This window comes from Manis pentadactyla, chromosome X, assembly GCF_030020395.1.
Source record: "Manis pentadactyla isolate mManPen7 chromosome X, mManPen7.hap1, whole genome shotgun sequence".
NCBI lineage: Eukaryota > Metazoa > Chordata > Mammalia > Pholidota > Manidae > Manis > Manis pentadactyla.
In genome coordinates, this window is record NC_080038.1 from 47902641 (window position 1) to 47920976 (window position 18336).

Consider the following 18336-nt stretch of genomic DNA (forward strand, 5'->3'; position numbering starts at 1 on the left):
GATTCCCACTGTCCTACTCACGCCGCCATGTTGGCTCCGCCTCCCAGCTGAAAATCAGTTTTGATAGATATAAAATACTGAACTCACATTTTTGTTCTTTATATTAAATATGTGACCCCATTTTCTTCTGGTATGAAATGTTTCTGTTGAAAAGACTGATGATAATGTAAATTTCTTAACTTTGTAAGTCACAAGTTCTTTTTTTCCCTAAATACCCTTAAATAAGGGTTCATTAATTTTGCTAGAAAAGTTTTAATATTGGTCTCTTTTGGTCAATATTCTCTAGTTTGTGGTGTGCTCTTTTTCATGTGGAAGGGAGTGGCAACATGGTTCTATCCTTCTCCCTTCTTGTTAGTTGAATGTTGATGAGATGGTTGGCCTGGATTGTTCTCCCCCCAGCTCTTGGCATTTAGATCTTCTTTGATTCCTTTGATCATCAATGCCTAATTTTCATAATACAGATAAGCAGATGTTGTACAGTTTTTGTTAGATTTATATATAAGTATTCCTTTTCTTTTCAAAGTATTTCATTGCCTTTCTATGTTTTCTTTTCCATTTGTTGATAGTATCTAGAAATGAAAATTACTTTTGTGTGCTGATCTTGTGTCATCTTTCTGAACTCACTTGTTAGTCTAGGGTTTTTTTTGTGGATTCCTTACATTCTCTACATACACAGTCATGTCATCTGTGAATAGTTTAATTTCTTCTTTTCTGATTTGTAATACTTTTCTTTGTCTTGAATTATTGCATTAACTAGATTTTTCAGTACTATTATAAGTATAGATGTCCTTGCTTTGTTCCCAATCTTAGAGGAAAAGCATTTAGACTTACACCATTAAGTATGATGTTGCCTGCAGATTTTCTTTTTACAAGATTTTTTTTCAGGTTGAAGAAGTTCCTCCCTGTTTCTCACGTGAGTTTTCTCTTCTTGTAATCATGAATGGATGTTGGATTTTGTTGAGTTCTTTTTCTGTGTAATTGATGTCCCAATCCCACATATCAACAGGATAAATAAGAAAAATATTATTTTTCATTATCCTATTGATATACTGGATCACATTGACTGATTTTTGAACATTGAACCAGACTTGCATGCCTGCAGTAAAGCCTACTTGGTTGTAGCATACTGTTCTTTTTCTACATTATTGAATTTGGAAGGATATTGGTCTGTAGTTTTCTTTTTTGTATGCATTCTTTGTCTTGGTTGGTACCAGGGTAATTCTGACATCCTAAAATGAGTTTGAAAGTGTTCCTGCTTCTCAACCTAAGTGTCCATCAGTAGATGAATGGATAAAGAAGATGTGGTACATACATGTAAGAGAATGAAACTGGATCATTGTCTAACCCCATATACAAAAGTAAATTTGAAATGGATCAAAGACCTGAATGCAAGTCATGAAACCATAAAACTCTTAGAGAAAAACATAGGCAAAAATCTCTTGGACATAAACATGAGCAACTTCTTCATGAACATATCTCCCCGGGCAAGGGAAATAAAAGCAAAAATGAACAAGTGGGACTATATCAAGCTAAAAAGCTTCTGTACAGCAAAGGACACTATCAATAGAACAAAAAGGCATCCTACACTATGGGAGAATATATTCATAAATGACAGATCCGATAAAGGGTTGACATCCAAAATAAATAAAGAGCTCATTCATGCATCTCAACAAAAAGCAAATAATCCAATTAAAAAATGGGCACAGGATCTCAACACAGTTCTCCAAAGAAGAAATTCAGATGGCCAAAAGACACATGAAAAGATGCTCCACATCACTAGTCATTAAAAAAATGCAAATTAAAACCACAATGAGATATCACCTCACACCAGTAAGGATGGCTACCATCCAAAAGACAAACAACAACAAACGTTGGTGAGGTTGTGAAGAAAGGGGAACCCTCCTACACTGCAGGTGGGAATGTAAATTAGTTCAACCATTGTGGAAAGCAGTGTGGAGGTTCCTAAAAAAACTCAAAATAGAAATACCATTTGACCCAGGAATTCCACTCCTAGGAATTTACCCTAAGAATGCAGCAGCCCAGTTTGAAAAAGACATATGCACCCCTATGTTTATCACAGCACTATTTACAATCGCCAAGAAATGGAAGCAACCTAAGTGCTGATAGGTAGATGAATGGATGAAGAAGATGTGGTACATATACACAATGGAATATTATTCAGCCATTAGAAGAAAACAAATCCTACCATTCACAACAACATGGATGGAGCTAGAGGGTATTATGCTCATTGAAATAAGCCAGGCAGGGAAAGACAAGTACCAAATGATTTCACTCATCTGTGGAGTACAAGAACAAAGGAAAAACTGAAGGAACAGAACAGCAACAGACTCACAGAACCCAAGAATGGACAATCAGGGACTGGGGAGGATGGGTGGGAAGGGAGGGATAAGGGGAAAAGGGGGCATTATGATTAGCATACATAATGTAGTGGAGGGGAACATGGGAAAGGCAGTACATACAGAGAAGACAAGTAATGATTCTATAGGATCTTACTATGGTGACGGACAGTGACTGAAATGGGGTATGTGGGGTGGACTTGATAATAGGGGTAGTCTAGTAACCATAATGTTGTTCAAGTAACTGTACATTAATGATACCAAAATTTTTAAAAAGTTACAAAAAAAGAACATGTTCCTGCTTCTTCCATGTATATGTAAAATTGGTATTATTATTTTTGAATGTTTGGTCAAGTTATCCAGTGTAATTATCTGGACCTGAAGTTCTCTTTGGGGGAAATTTTAATACATATTCACTTTCTTTAATGGTTATATGTATTTTCAGATTGGCTATATCTTCTTGGCTGCATTTTTGTAGTTTGTGGGTTTTGGCATTGGTCCATTTTTGCTCTCTGTCCAATTAAATGAATATAAATTTATTTTTATTATCTTTTATTTTTTTAGTTTTTAAATAAGGTATTATTGATAAACATTCTTATGAAGGTTTCACATGAAAAACAATGTGGTTTCTACATTCACCCCTGTTACTATGACCCCCCAAACCCAATTACAGTCACTGCCCATCAGTGTACTAAGATGCAACAGAGTCACTATTTGCCTTCTCCGTGCTACACTGTCTTCCCCCTGATCTCCTCTACATCATGTGTACCATTGTAATACCTCTGAATCCCTTTCTCCATCCCTCCCCACCCACCTTCCCACACCTCTTCCCTTTGGTAACCACTAGTTCCTTCTTGGAGTCTGTGAGTCTGTTGCTGTTTTGTTCCTTCAGTTTTACTTCGTGGTTATACTCCACAAATGAGAGAAATCATTTTGTACTTGTCTTTCTCTGCCTGCCTTATTTCACTGAGCATAATATCCTCCAGCTCCATCCATGTTGTTGCAAATTGTATAATTTGCTTCTTTCTTATGGCTGAATAGTATTCCATTGTGTATATGTACCACATCTTTATCCATTCATCTACTGATGGACACTTAGGTTGCTTCCATATCTTAGCTATTGTAAATGGTTTTGCAATGAACATAGGGGTGCATATGGTTTTATTTTGTTTTTGTTTTTAGATAATAATTTTTTATTGAAAGGTAGTTGACACACAGTATTACATTACATTAGTTTCAGGTGTACAACACAGTGATTCAACATTTATATACATGATAATTCTAGGTACCAGCTATCACCATACCAAGTTGTTACAATATTTTGACTATATTCCTTATGCTATACATTACATCCCGGTTACTTACTTATTTTACAATTGGAAGTATGTACTTTTTTGTTGTTGTTGTTGTGAGGGCATCTCTCATATTTATTGATCAAATGGTTGTTAACAACAATAAAATTCTGTATAGGGAGTCAATGCTCAATGCACAATCATTAATCCACCCCAAGCCTAATTTTTGTCAGTCTCCAATCTTCTGAAGCATAACAAACAAGTTCTTACATGGAGAACAAATTCTTACATAGTGAATAAGTTACATGGTGAACAGTACAAGGGCAGTCATCACAGAAACTTTCGGTTTTGCTCATGCATTATGAACTATAAACAGTCAGTTCAAATATGAATACTCATTTGATTTTTATACTTGATTTATATGTGGATACCACATTTCTCTCTTTATTATTATTATTTTTAATAAAATGCTAAAGTGGTAGGTAAATACAAGATAAAGGTAGAGAACATAGTTTAGTGTTGTAAGAGAGCAAATGTAGATGATCAGGTGTGTGCCTGTAGACTATGTGTTAATCCAAGCTAGACAAGGGCAATAAAACATCCACATGTGCAGAAGATTTCTCACAGAACAGGGGGAGTGAGGTTCTAAGCCTCACCTCTGTTGATCCACAGTTTCTCACCTGATGACCCCCCTGCGACTGTGCCTGTCTTAGGTTGTTCCTCCCTTGAGGAATCTTACCCGTCTCTGGCTAATCAGTCATCTTCCGGGGCCATACAGGGAAATGCAAAGTCGGTAAGTGAGAGAGAAGCCTTATTGCTTGAAACGGTTAGCTTTTTACTTCTTTGCATATTTCTGCCCTGTGGCTTCTATGCCCAGCATTTGTCTTGAGGTATCTTTACCACTTGGAAGAATTATGATACTCGGTAAATTTGATATGAGACACGAATTCTATTTAAGGGTTGTAATTAGGAAGGAAGAAGAAAAGCTATAGAAGTAGCAGGCAGAAGAAAACATGGGAAGATTGATTATTTCTTTGACATATCTTCTTGTAGAGTAACTTCAGCATGTATAGGTTTTAAGCTACTACTTAAATTGTGCACACACATTAACATAATAGGAGTATAGTTACATAACCAAAGCATACCTGTAATTACCAGCCATCTCCAGTGAAACCAAGAAAACCAGTTAGGCACCTTAGGCATTTGTGAAAACTTATCTATGATATGGTGGATATTGTCCAACTGAACTTGAACAGTCTGAGAGAAATCAGACAAATTAAAACAACCCATTCCTGGGGACTGTTCACATCCCATATGTTCTTTAACAGTAAATAGTCTGTAGTTGTAAGATTTTGGAGTGCTACAATTTGCACTTCTCCTAATTCTTGGTTGAGTTCCAACAGTATAGATCCAGTCAAATTTGTTGTTTTACTGTATGCACAGGCCAGCTTAGATATCTCCTTCCTCATTCCCATGGCAAGTCCAGGAACTGGTGGGATGAGTGCATCTACAGCTGTAGCAGTGCGTGGATCTTTGTTGGGGTTTTTTGATGATCATCTTCTGGCATGAGTCTTCCAGAGAGTGCTGATGTTGGAAGTTCTTTTTCATATCGTATCTTAGTTCATTTTCGGGGTAGCCCAATTAGGCTTTGATCCTCTGTATAAACACAAACAGACCCTTTGCCTATACTTTTATATGCCCTTTATACCCTTGTGTAGAACTCGTTGGAGGTTACCACACAGGAACTGCCTTTTTTTTGTATCACTAATCTACACTTACATGATGAATATTATGTTTACTAGGCTCTCCCCTATACCAGATCCCCACTATAAACCCCTTTACAGTCACTGTCCATCAGCATAGCAAAATGTTGTAGAATCACTACTTGCCTTCTCTGTGTTGTACAGCCCTCCCCTTTCTCCCACCCCCCCATGCATGCTAATCTTAATACCCCCCTACCTCTCCCCCCCTTATCCCTCCCTACCCACCCATCCTCACCAGTCCCTTTCCCTTTGGTACCTGTTAGTCCATTCTTGAGTTATGTGATTCTGCTGCTGTTTTGTTCCTTAGTTTTTCCTTTGTTCTTATACTCCACAGATGAGTGAAATCATTTGGTATTTCTCTTTCACCGCTTGGCTTATTTCACTGAGCATAATACCCTCCAGCTCCATCCATGTTGCTGCAAATGGTAGGATTTGCCTTTTTCTTATGGCTGAGTAGTATTCCATTGTGTATATGTACCACATCTTCTTTATCCATTCATCTACTGATGGACATTTAGGTTGCTTCCAATTCCTGGCTATTGTAAATAGTGCTGCGATAAACATAGGGGTGCACTGATCTTTCTCATACTTGATTGCTGCATTCTTAGGGTAAATTCCTAGGAGTGCAATTTCTGGGTCAAATGGTAAGTCTGTTTTGAGCATTTTGATGTACCTCCATACTGCTTTCCACAATGGTTGAACTAACTTACATTCCCACCAGCAGTGTAGGAGGGTTCCCCTTTCTCCACAGCCTCGCCAACATTTGTTGTTGTTTGTCTTTTGGATGGCAGCCATCCTTACTGGTGTGAGGTGATACCTCATTGTAGTTTTAATTTGCATTTCTCTGATAATTAGCGATGTGGAGCATCTTTTCATGTGTCTGTTGGCCATCTGTATTTCTTTTTTGGAGAACTGTCTGTTCAGTTCCTCAGCCCATTTTTTAATTGCGTTATTTGTTTTTTGTTTGTTGAGGCGTGTGAGCTCTTTATATATTCTGGACTTCAAGCCTTTATTGGATGTGTCATTTTCAAATATATTCTCCCATATTGTAGGGTTCCTTTTTGTTCTATTGATGGTGCCTTTTGCTGTACAGAAGCTTTTCAGCTTAATATAGTCCCACTTGTTCATTTCTGCTGTTGTTTTCCTTGCCCGAGGAGATATGTTCAAGAAGAGATCACTCATGTTTATGTCTAAGAGGTTTTTGCCTATGTTTTCTTCCAAGAGTTTAATGGTTTCATGACTTACATTCAAGTCTTTGATCCATTTGAGTTTACTTTTGTATATGGGGTTAGACAATGGTCCAGTTTCATTCTCCTACATGTAGCTGTCCAGTTTTGCAGGCACCATCTGTTGAAGAGACTGTCATTTCCCCATTGTATGTCCATGGCTCCTTTATCAAATATTAATTGGCCATATATGTTTGGGTTAATGTCTGGAGTCTCTATTCTGTTCCACTGGACTGTGGATCTGTTCTTGGGCCAGTACAAATTGTCCTGATTACTGTGGCTTTGTAGTACAGCTTGAAGTTAGGGAGCGAGATACCCCATTTTATTCTTCCTTCTCAGGATTGAGTTGGCTATTCGGGGTCTTTGACGGTTCCATATGAATTTTTGAACTATTTGTTCCAGTTCATTGAAGAATGCTGTTGGTAATTTGATAGGGATTGCATCGAGTCTGTATATGGCTTTGGGCAGGATGGCCATTTTGACTATATTAATTCTTCCTAGCCAGGAGGATGGGATGAGTTTCCATTTGTTAGTGACCTCTTTAATTTCTCTTAAGAGTGTCTTGTAGTTTTCAGGGTATAGGTCTTTCACTTCTTTGGTTAGGTTTATTCCTAGGTATTTTATTCTTTTTGATGCTATTGTGAATGGAATTGTTTTCCTGATTTCTCTTACTATTAGTTCATTGTTAGTGTGTAGGAAAGCTACAGATTTCTGTGTGTTAATTTTCTATCCTGCAACTTGGCTAAATTACGATATTACTTCTAGTAGTTTTGGAGTGAAGTCTTTAGGTTTTTTTATGTACAATATCATGTCATCTGCAAACAGTGACAGTTTGACTTCTTCTTTACCAATCTGGATTCCTTCTATTTCTTTGTTTTATCTGATTGCCGTGGCTAGGACCTCCAGTACCACGTTGAATAACAGTGGGAAGAGTGGGCATCCCTGTCTTGTTCCCGATCTCAGAGGAAAAGCTTTCAGCCTCTCGCTGTTCAGTATGATGTTAGCTGTGTGTTTATCATATATGGCCTTTATTATGTTGAGATACTTGCCCTCTATGTCCATTTTGTTGAGAGTTTTTATCATGAATGGATGTTGAATTTTGTCGAATGCTTTCTCAGCATCTATGGAGATGATCATGTGGTTTTTGTCCTTCTTTTTGTTGATGTGGTGGATGATGTTGATGGATTTTTGAATGTTGTACCATCCCTGCATACCTGGGGTGGATCCCACTTGGTCATGGTGTATGATCGTTTTGATATATTTTTGAATTTGGTTTGCTAGTATTTTATTGAGTATTTTTGCATCTAACTTCATCAGGAATATTGGTCTGTAATTTTCTTTTTGGTGGGGTCTTTGCCTGGTTTTGGTATTAGGGTGATGTTGGCTTCATAGAATGAGTTTGGGAGTATTCCCTCCTCTTCTATTTTTTGGAAAACGTTTAGGAGAATGGGTATTATGTCTTCTCTGTATGTCTGATAAAATTCTGAGGTAAATCTGCCTGGCCCGGGGGTTTTGTTCTTGGGTAATTTTTTGATTACCGCTTCAATTTCTTTGCTTGTAATTGGTTTGTTTAACTTTTGTGTTTCTTCCTTGGTCAGTCTTGGAAAGGTTATATTTTTCTCGGCAGTTGTCCATTTCGTCTAGGTTTTCCAGCTTGTTAGCATATCGGTTTTCATAATAGTCTTTAAAAATTCTTTGTATTTCTGTGGAGTCTGTCGTGATTTTTCCATTCTCATTTCTGTTTCTGTTGATGTGTGTTGATTCTCTTTTTCTCTTAATAAATTTGGATAGAGGGTTATCTATTTTGTTTATTTTCTCAGAGAATCACCAGCTCTTGGTTTCATTGATTTTTTCTAGTGTTTTATTCTTCTCAATTTTGTTTATTTCTTCTCTGATCTTTATTATGTCCCTCTGTCTGCTGACTTTAGGCCTCATTTGTTCTTCTTTTTCCAGTTTCGATAATTGTGATTGTAGGCTATTCATTTGGAATTGTTCTTCCTTCTTTAAGTGTACCTGGATTGCTATATACTTTCCTCTTAAGACTGCTTTCGCTGCATCCCACAGAAGTTGGGGCTTTGTGTTGTGGTTGTCATTTTTTTCCCTATATTGCTGGATCTCTATTTTAATTTGTTCGTTGATCCATTGATTATTTAGGAGCATGTTGTTAAGCCTCCATGTGTTTGTGAGCCTTTTTGTTTTCTTTGTACTATTTATTTCTAGTTTCATACCTTTGTGGTCTGAAAAGTTGGTTGGTAGAATTTCAGTCTTTTGGAATTTACTGAAGCTCTTTTTGTTACCTGGTATGTGGTCTATTGTGGAGAATGTTCCATGTGCACTTGAGAAGAATGTGTATCCTATTGCTTTGGGATGTAGATTTCTGTAGATGTCTATTAGGTCCATCTGTTCTAGTGTGTTGTTCAGTGCCTCCATGTCCTTACTGATTTTCTGTCCGGTGGGTCTATCCTTTGGGGTGGATGGTTTGTTGAAGTCTCCTAAAATGAATGCATTGCATTCTTTTTCCTCCTTTAGTTCTGTTAGTATTTGTTTCACATATATTGGTACTCCTGTTTTGGGTGCATATATATTTATAATGGTTATATCCTCTTGTTGGACTGAGACCTTTATCATTATGTAATATCCTTCTTTATCTCTTGTTACTTTCTTTGTTTTGAAGTCTATTTTGTCTGATACAAGTAGTGCAACCCCTGCTTTCTTCTCTTTGTTGTTTGCCTGAAATATGTTTTTCCATCCCTTGACTTTTAGTGTGTGCATGTCTTTGGATTTGAGGTGAGTTTCTTATAAGCAGCATCTAGATGGGTGTTGCTGTTTTATCCATTCTCTTACTCTGTGTCTTTTGATTGGTGCATTCAGTCCATTTACATTTAGGGTGACTATTGAAAGATATGTACTTATTGCCATTGCAGGCTTTAGATTCGTGGTTGACAAAGGTTCAAGGTTAGCTTCTTTAGTATCTTACTACCTAACTTAGCTCGCTTATTGAGCTGTTATATACACTGTCTGAAGATTCTTTTCTTCTCTCCCTTCTTATTCCTCTTCCTCCATTCTTTATATGTTGGTTATTTTATTCTGTGCTCTTTCGTGTTTTCTTTAACTGCTTTTTGTGGGTAGTTGATTTTATTTTTTGCCTTTAGTTAGTATTTGGTTGGTTTGCTTTCTTTGCTGTGATTTTATTTTCTCTGGTGACATTTGTTTAGTCTTAGGAGTGCTCCCGTCTAGAATAGTCCCTCTAAAATACCCTGTAGACGTGATCTGTGGGAGGCAAATTCCCTCAACTTTAGCTTTTCTGGGAATTGTTTAATCCCTCCTCCATATTTAAATGATAATCGTGCTGGATACAGTGTTCTTGGTTCAAGGTCCTTCTGTTTCATTGCATTAAATAAATCATGACATTCTCTTGTGGCCTGTAAGGTTTCTGTTGAGAAGTCTGATGATAGCCTGATGGGTTTTCCTTTATAGGTGACATTTTTCTTCTCTTTAGCTGCCTTTAAAACTCTGTCCTTGTCCTTGATCTTTGCCATTTTAATTATTTTATGTCTTGGTGTTGTCCTCCTTGGGTCCTTTCTGTTGGGAGTTCTGTGTATTTCCGTGGTCTGATCGATTATTTCCTCTCCCAGTTTGGGGAGATTCTCAGCAATTATTTCTTCAAAGACACTTTCTATCCCTTTTTCTATCTCTTCTTCTTCTGGTACACAGTTCTCTTAATATTGTTTCATTCCTGGAGATCCCTTTATCTCTCTCTGGGTCAGCTTCTATGCGTTCCTGTTCTCTGGTTTCTATTACATCAATGGCCTCTTGCATCTTATCCATTCTGCTTATAAATCCTTCCAGAGTTTGTTTCACTTCTGTAATCTCCCTCCGGACATCTGTAATCTCCCTCCAGATGTTATCCCTTAGCTCTTGTATATTTTTCTGCATCTCCGTCAGCATGTTTATGATGTTTATCTTAATTTTTTTTTCAGGAAGACTGGTTAGGTCTGTCTCCTTTTCAGGTTTTGTCTCTGTGATCTTTGCCTCAAATTTTGCCTTTTCATGGCAATAGAGATAGTTTGTGGAGCTGGCACGAGTGACGGCTGGGAGAACGTCCCTTTTTGTTGGTTTGTGGCCTTCCTCTCCTGGGAGAACAGCGACTTCTAGTGGCTTGTCCTGGGCAGCTGCATGCAGATGGGGCTTCTGATTCTTTCCTCGCTGCTATGGAGTTCATCTCCACTGTTGCTGTGGGCATAGCCTGCCTCAGGCTGGTGCTCCGATATGGCGGAGCCACGTTGGAAGGGAAATGGCCGGGAGGCTGTTTATCTCTGTGAGGGGCCTCTGAGCTTCCCTGTTATCCAGGGGTTTAGGGTGCCTGAAGTTCCCCGTGATTCCCTGCTGCTGGGCTAAAATGTCCTGGGATGCTTCCGTCAGGCAGTGGGGTCCCTGTCCCTTTAAGACTTCCAAAAAGCACTCGCTTTTCTTTGTCCCTGGGGCACCGGCTGTGGGGACCCGCTCACAGGTCTTACTGTCCTGTTTCCCTAGTTTTCAGCACCCCATGCATGCACTGTGTCTGCTGTCCAGTGCGGATGGCTAGGGCTGGCTATTTAGCAGTCCTGGGCTCCCTCTCCCTCCCCAATCCAACTCCTCTCCTCCCACCAGGAGCTGGGGTGTGAGGGGCTCGGGTCCCAACGGGCTGCGGGTTGTATCTTACCCCCTTCATGAGGCACTGGGTTCTCACAGGTGTGGATGTAGTCTGGCTGTTGTCCTGTGTCTTCTGGTCTCTCTTTTAGGAAGAGTTTTTCTTTGTTGTATTTTCAAAAATATATGTGGTTTTGGGAGGAGATTTCCGCTGCTCTACTCATGTCACCATCTTGGCTCCCTCTCTCCTATTTTATTCTTTCTAATTTAATTATAAATGGAATTGTTTTCCTGATTTTTATTTCTGTTAGTTTTTTGTTAGTATATAGGAACACAATAGATTTCTGTGTATTAATTTTGTAACCTGCAACATTGCTCAATCCAGTTATTCATTCTAACTTATTTTGGTGTAGTCTAGGAGAAAACTCTAGCTTTGTATGTTCAATATCATGTCATCTGTAAATGGTAACAGCTTAACTGCTTCCTTACCAATGGATATCCTTTATCTCTTTATCTTTCCTAATTGCTCTTTGTAGGACCTACAATACTATAATGAAAAAAAAAGTGGTGAAAGTGAACATCCTTGTCTTGTTCCTGATCTTAGAGGAAAAGCTTTCAGCTTTTTGCCATGGAGCATATGTTAGCTGTTGGTTTGTTGTACATGGCCATTACTGTGTTGAGGTATGTGCCCTCTATACCCATTATGTTGAGTTTTTATCATGTATGGATGTGAATTTTATCAAATGCTTTTTCAGCATCTATGGAGATGATCATGTGGTTTTGTCCTTCTTTTTGTTGATGTGGTGGATGATGTTTATGGATTTTCAAATGCTGTACCATCCTTGAATCCCTGGAATAAATCCCTCTTGGTCCTGATGGATGATCTCTTTTATGTATGTATTTTTAACTCGATTTGCTAATATTTTGTTCACAATTTTTCCATATATGTTCCTCAGGGATACTGGTCTATAGTTTTCTTTTTTCTAGTGTCTTTGTCCTGTTTTGGTATTAGAGTGATGCTAGCCTCATAGAATGAGTTTGGAAGCATTCCCTCCTCTTCTACGTTTTGGAATACTTTAAGAAGGATGGGCATTAGCTCTTTTTTTATATGTTAGATAGGATTCAGCTGTGAAGTCATCTGGTCCTGGAATTTTGTTTGCTGGGAGTTTTTTAAATTACAAATTCAAGTTAGTACTGGTAATCGGTTTGTTCAAATTTCTGTTTCCTCCTGGACAGTATTGGAAGGTTGTAATTTTCTAAAAATTTGCCCATTTCCTCTAGGTTGTCCAATTTATTGGCATATAGTTTTTCATAGAATACTCTAATAACTCTTCATATTTTTGTGGTATCCGTTACCACTATTCCTTTCTCATTTCTGATTCTTTATTTGTGTTCTCTCTCTTTTTCTCTTGATAACTCTGACTATAGATTTGTCTATTTTGTTCATCTCCTCAAAGAACCAGCTTTTGGTTTTTTGGTTTTCTTCTTCTCTATTTTATTTATTTCTGCTCTGATCTTTATAATGTCCCTTCTTCTACTAACTTTGTGTTTCATTGGTTCTTTTGGTTTCTTTAATTGTGAGTTTAGACTCTTTATTTGAGATCGTTCTTCTTTCTTGAGCTACTCTATTGCTATGCACTTCCCTCTTAGAAACACTTTTGCAGCATCCCACAAATTTTGGACTGTTGTATTTTAGTTTTCATTTGTCTCCACATATTGCTTGATTTCTCATTCCATTTGCTCATTGACCCATTGACTATTCAGAAGCATATTGTGGACTCTTTGTTTTCTGAGTTTAAGTTATTTCTAGTTTCATAACATTGTGGTCTGTGAAGTTGCTTGATACAATTTAAATATATTTTTATTTATTTAGGTTCTTTTTGTGGCCTAGTGTATGATGTATTCCAGAGAACATTCCATGTACACGTGAGAAAAATGTGTATCCTGCTGCTTTTAGGTAGAGTGTTCTGTAGATGTCTGTTAAGTCCATCTGTTCTAGTATGTTGCTCAGTGCCTCTGTGTCCTTACTTATTTTCTGTCTGGAGGATCTGTCCTTTGCAGTGAGTGGAGGGGTGAAGTTTCCTAAAATGAGTGCATTGCATTCTATTTCCTCCTTTAATTATGTTAGTATTAGTTTTACAAGTTGGTGCTCCTGTGTTGGGTGCATAGATATATATAATGGTTATATCTTCTTGTTGGATTGACCCCTTTATCATTATGTAATGTCCTTCTTTGTCTCTTGTGACTTTCTCTGTTTTGAAGTCTATTTTGTCTGATACAAGTTCTGCAACACCTGGTTTTTTCTCACTATTAGTGGCATGAAATATCTTTTCCCATCCCTTCATATTCAGTCTGTGTATGTCTTTGGGTCTGAAATGAGTCTCTTGTAGGCAGCATCTAGAGGGGTCTTGTTTCCTTATCCATTCTGTCACCCTAAATCTTTTGATTAGTGCGTTCAGCCATTTAATTTAAGATAATTATTCATAAGTATGTACTTACTGCCATTTTATTCATTGTTTCCTGGGTGTTTTTGTAGTTCCTCTCTGTTCCTTTCTTCCTCCCTTATACACTTTTCTTGGTATTTGGTGATTTTCTATAGGATTCTCATTGGATTTCTCTCTTAATTTTTTGGTATCTATTATAGCCTTTAGGTTTGTGGTTAACATAAGGTCCAGGATAGCTTTCTGCCTCTATAACAGTCTATATTAAGTTGGTGATTGCTCTACTTCAAACACAATCTAAAAGTACTTCTTTTTTCTTCTTCATCCTCCACACTTTATGTATTGGATGTCATAATCTGCACTTTTTGTGTATTCCTTCACTGATTTTGTGCATCATTGATTTTACTACTATTATTTTGTTTGAATTTCATACTCATTTGGTCAATCATTGGTCGGCTACATTTACTGTGGATTTATTTTCACTGCTGAAAACTATTTAGGCTTAGGAACATTCCATCTACAGGACCTGTCTAGCATATGTTTTTTTGTGTGTGTGCGTGTGGTTACTACATTTACCCTTACTTTTTTGGTATCATTAATGTACAATTACATGAGGAACATTATGTTTACTACTCCCCCCATCACCGAGTCCCCCCCACGTCCCCCATTACAGACAATGTCCACCAGCGTAGTAAGATGCTGTAGAATCACTACATGTCTTCACTCTGTTGTACAGCCCTCCCCATCCTCCCCCTCCACATTATACATGCAAATCATAATGCCACCCCAGTTTTCCCCACACCTTATCCCTCCCTTCCAACCCATCCTTGCCAGTCCCTTTCCCTTGGGAACTGATAGTCCATTCTTCGGTTCTGTGAGTCTCCTACGATTTTGTTCCTTCAGTTTTTTTCTTTGTTCTTATACTCAACATATGAGTGAAATCATTTGATACTTGTCTTTCTCCGCCTGGCTTATTTCACTGAGCATAATACCATGTAGCAACATCCATGTTGTTGCAAATGGTAGAAATTGTATGTTTTATTTTATATTTTTATTTATTTATTTTTATTTCTATTTTTTTCTTTTGGAATCATTAATCTACAATTAGAGAAAGAACATTAGGTTTACCAGGTACCCCCCTTCATCAAGTCACCCCCACATACCCCTTCACAGCCACTGTCTATCTGTGTAGCAAGATGCCGCAAAATCACTAATTGTCTTCTCTGTGTTGCGCAGCCCTCTCTGTGCCCCCCACGCACTATACATGATAATTGTAATTCCCTCTTTCTTTTTCCCCGCCCTTCTCCCTCCCTCCCCACCCATCCTCCCCAGTCCCTTTCCCTTTGGTAACTATCAGTCCATTGTTGGGATCTGTGAATCTGCTGCTGTTTTGTTCCTTCAGTTTTCCCCTGTTCTTATACTCCACATATGAGTGAAATCATTCGGTACTTGTCCTTCTCTGCCTGGCTTATTTGACTGAGCATAATAACCTCTAGCTCCATCCATGTTGTTGCGAATGGTAGGATCTCTTTTTTTTCTTATGGCTGCATAAAATTCCATTGTGTATATGTACCACATCTTCTTTATCCATTCATCTACTGATGGACATTTAGGTTGCTTCTATATCTTAGATATTGTAAACAGTGCAGTGATAACCATAGGGGTGCATTTGTTTTTTTCAAACTGGAGTGCTGCATTCTTAGGGTAAATTCCTAGAAGTGGAATTCCTGGGTCAAATGGTATTTCTATTCTGAGCATTCTGAGGAACCTCCATACTGCTTACCACAATGGCTAAACTAGTTTACATTCCCATCATCAGTGTAGGAGGGTTCCCCTTTCTCCACAACCTTGCCAGCATTTGTAGTTGTCTTTTCGATCATGGCGATTCTTACTGGTGTGAGGTGATATCTCATTGTGGATTTAATTTGCATTCCTCTGATGATTAGCCATGTGGAGCATTTTTTCATATGCCTGTTGGCCATATGGATTTCTTCTTTAGAAAACTGTCTATTCAACTCCTCTGCCCATTTTTTAATTGAATTATTTGCTATTTGTATGTTGAGGCGTGTGAGCTCTTTATATATTTTGTATGTCAATCCTTTATCGGATCTGTCATTTATGAATATGTTCTCCCATACTGTAGGATGCCTTTTTGTTCTACTGATGGTGTCCTTTGCTGTACAGAAGCTTTTTAGCTTGATATAGTTCCACTTGTTCATTTTTGCCTTTGTTTCCCTTGCCCGGGGAGATATGTTCATGAAGAAGTCACTCATGTTTATGTCCATGAGATTTTTGCCTATGTATTTTTCTAAGAGTTTTATGGTTTCATGACTTACATTCAGGTCTTTGATCCATTTGGAGTTTACTTTTGGGTATGGGGTTAGACATTGGCCCAGTTTCATTCTTTTACATGTAGCTGTCCAGTTTTGCCAGCACCATCTGTTGAAGAGACTGTCATTTCTCCATTGTATGTCCATGGCTCCTTTATCAAATATTAATTGGCCATATATGTTTGGGTTAATGTCTGGAGTCTCTATTCTGTTCCACTGGACTGTGGGTCTGTTCTTGGGCCAGTACAAATTGTCCTGATTACTGTGGCTTTGTAGTACAGCTTGAAGTTAGGGAGCGAGATACCCCACTTTATTCTTCCTTCTCAGGATTGAGTTGGCTATTCGGGGTCTTTGACGGTTCCATATGAATTTTTGAACTATTTGTTCCAGTTCATTGAAGAATGCTGTTGGTAATTTGATAGGGATTGCATCGAATCTGTATATGGCTTTGGGCAGGATGGCCATTTTGACTATATTAATTCTTCCTAGCCAGGAGGATGGGATGAGTTTCCATTTGTTAGTGACCTCTTTAATTTCTCTTAAGAGTGTCTTGTAGTTTTCAGGGTATAGGTCTTTCAACTCTTTGGTTATGTTTATTCCTAGGTATTTTATTCTTTTTGACGCTATTGTGAATGGAATTGCTTTCCTGATTTCTCTTACTATTAGTTCATTGTTAGTGTATAGGAAAACTACAGATTTCTGTGTGTTAATTTTCTATCCTGCAACTTGGCTAAATTACGATATTACTTCTAGTAGTTTTGGAGTGAAGTCTTTAGGTTTTTTTATGTACAATATCATGTCATCTGCAAACAGTGACAGTTTGACTTCTTCTTTACCAATCTGGATTCCTTCTATTTCTTTGTTTTATCTGATTGCCGTGGCTAGGACCTCCAGTACCACGTTGAATAACAGTGGGAAGAGTGGGCATCCCTGTCTTGTTCCCGATCTCAGAGGAAAAGCTTTCAGCCTCTCGCTGTTCAGTATGATGTTAGCTGTGGGTTTATCATATATGGCCTTTATTATGTTGAGATACTTGCCGTCTATGTCCATTTTGTTGAGAGTTTTTATCATGAATGGATGTTGAATTTTGTCGAATGCTTTCTCAGCATCTATGGAGATGATCATGTGGTTTTTGTCCTTCTTTTTGTTGATGTGGTGGATGATGTTGATGGATTTTTGAATGTTGTACCATCCTTGCATCCCTGGGATGAATCCCACATGGTGATGGTGTATAATCCTCTTGATGTATTTTTGAATTCGGTTTGCTAATATTTCGTTGAGTATTTTTGCATCTACGTTCATCAGGGATACTGGTCTGTAGTTTCCATTTTTGGTGGGGTCTTTGCCTGGTTTTGGTATTAGGGTGATGTTAGCTTCATAGAATGAGTTTGGGAGTATTCCCTCCTCATCTATTTTTTGGAAAACTTGAAGAAGAATGGGTATTATATCTTCTCTGTATGTCTCATAAAATTCCGAGATAAATCCATCTGGCCCAGAGGTTTTCTTCTTGGGTAGTTTTTGATTACCACTTCAATTTCCTTGCTGGTAATTGGTCTGTTTAGATTTTCTGTTTCTTTCTGGGTCAGTCTTGGAAAGTTGTATTTTTCCAGAAAGTTCTCCATTTCTCCTAGGTTTTCCAGCTTGTTAGCATATAGGTTTTCACAGTATTGTCTAATAATTCTTTGTATTTCTGTGGGGTCTGTCTTGATTTTTCCTTTCTCATTTCTGATTCTGTTGATGTGTGTTGATTCTCTTTTTCTCTTATAAGTCTGGCTAGAGGCTTATCTATTTTGCTTATTCTCTGGAAGAACCAGCTCTTGGTTTCATTGATTTTTTTCTATTGTTTTATTCTTGTCAATTTTATTTATTTTTTCTCTGATCTTTATTATGTCCCTCCTTCTGCTGACCTTAGGTCTCGTTTGTTCTTCTTTTTCCAATTTCGATAATTGTGACATTAGACTACTCATTTGGGATTGTTCTTCCTTCTTTAAATATGCCTGCATTGCTATATACTTTCCTCTTAAGACTGCTTTCACGGCATCCCACAGAGGTTGGGGCTTTGTGTTGTTGTTGTCATTTGTTTCCATATATTGCTGGATCTCCATTTTAATTTGGTCATTGATCCATTGATTATTTAGGAGCATGTTGTTAAGCCTCCATGTGTTTGTGAGCCTTTTTGTTTTCTTTGTATAATTTATTTCTAGTTTTATACCTTTCTGGTCTGAAAAGTTGGTTGTTAGGATTTCAGTATTTTGGAATTTACTGAGGTTTTTTTTGTTGCCTAGTATGTGGTCTAGT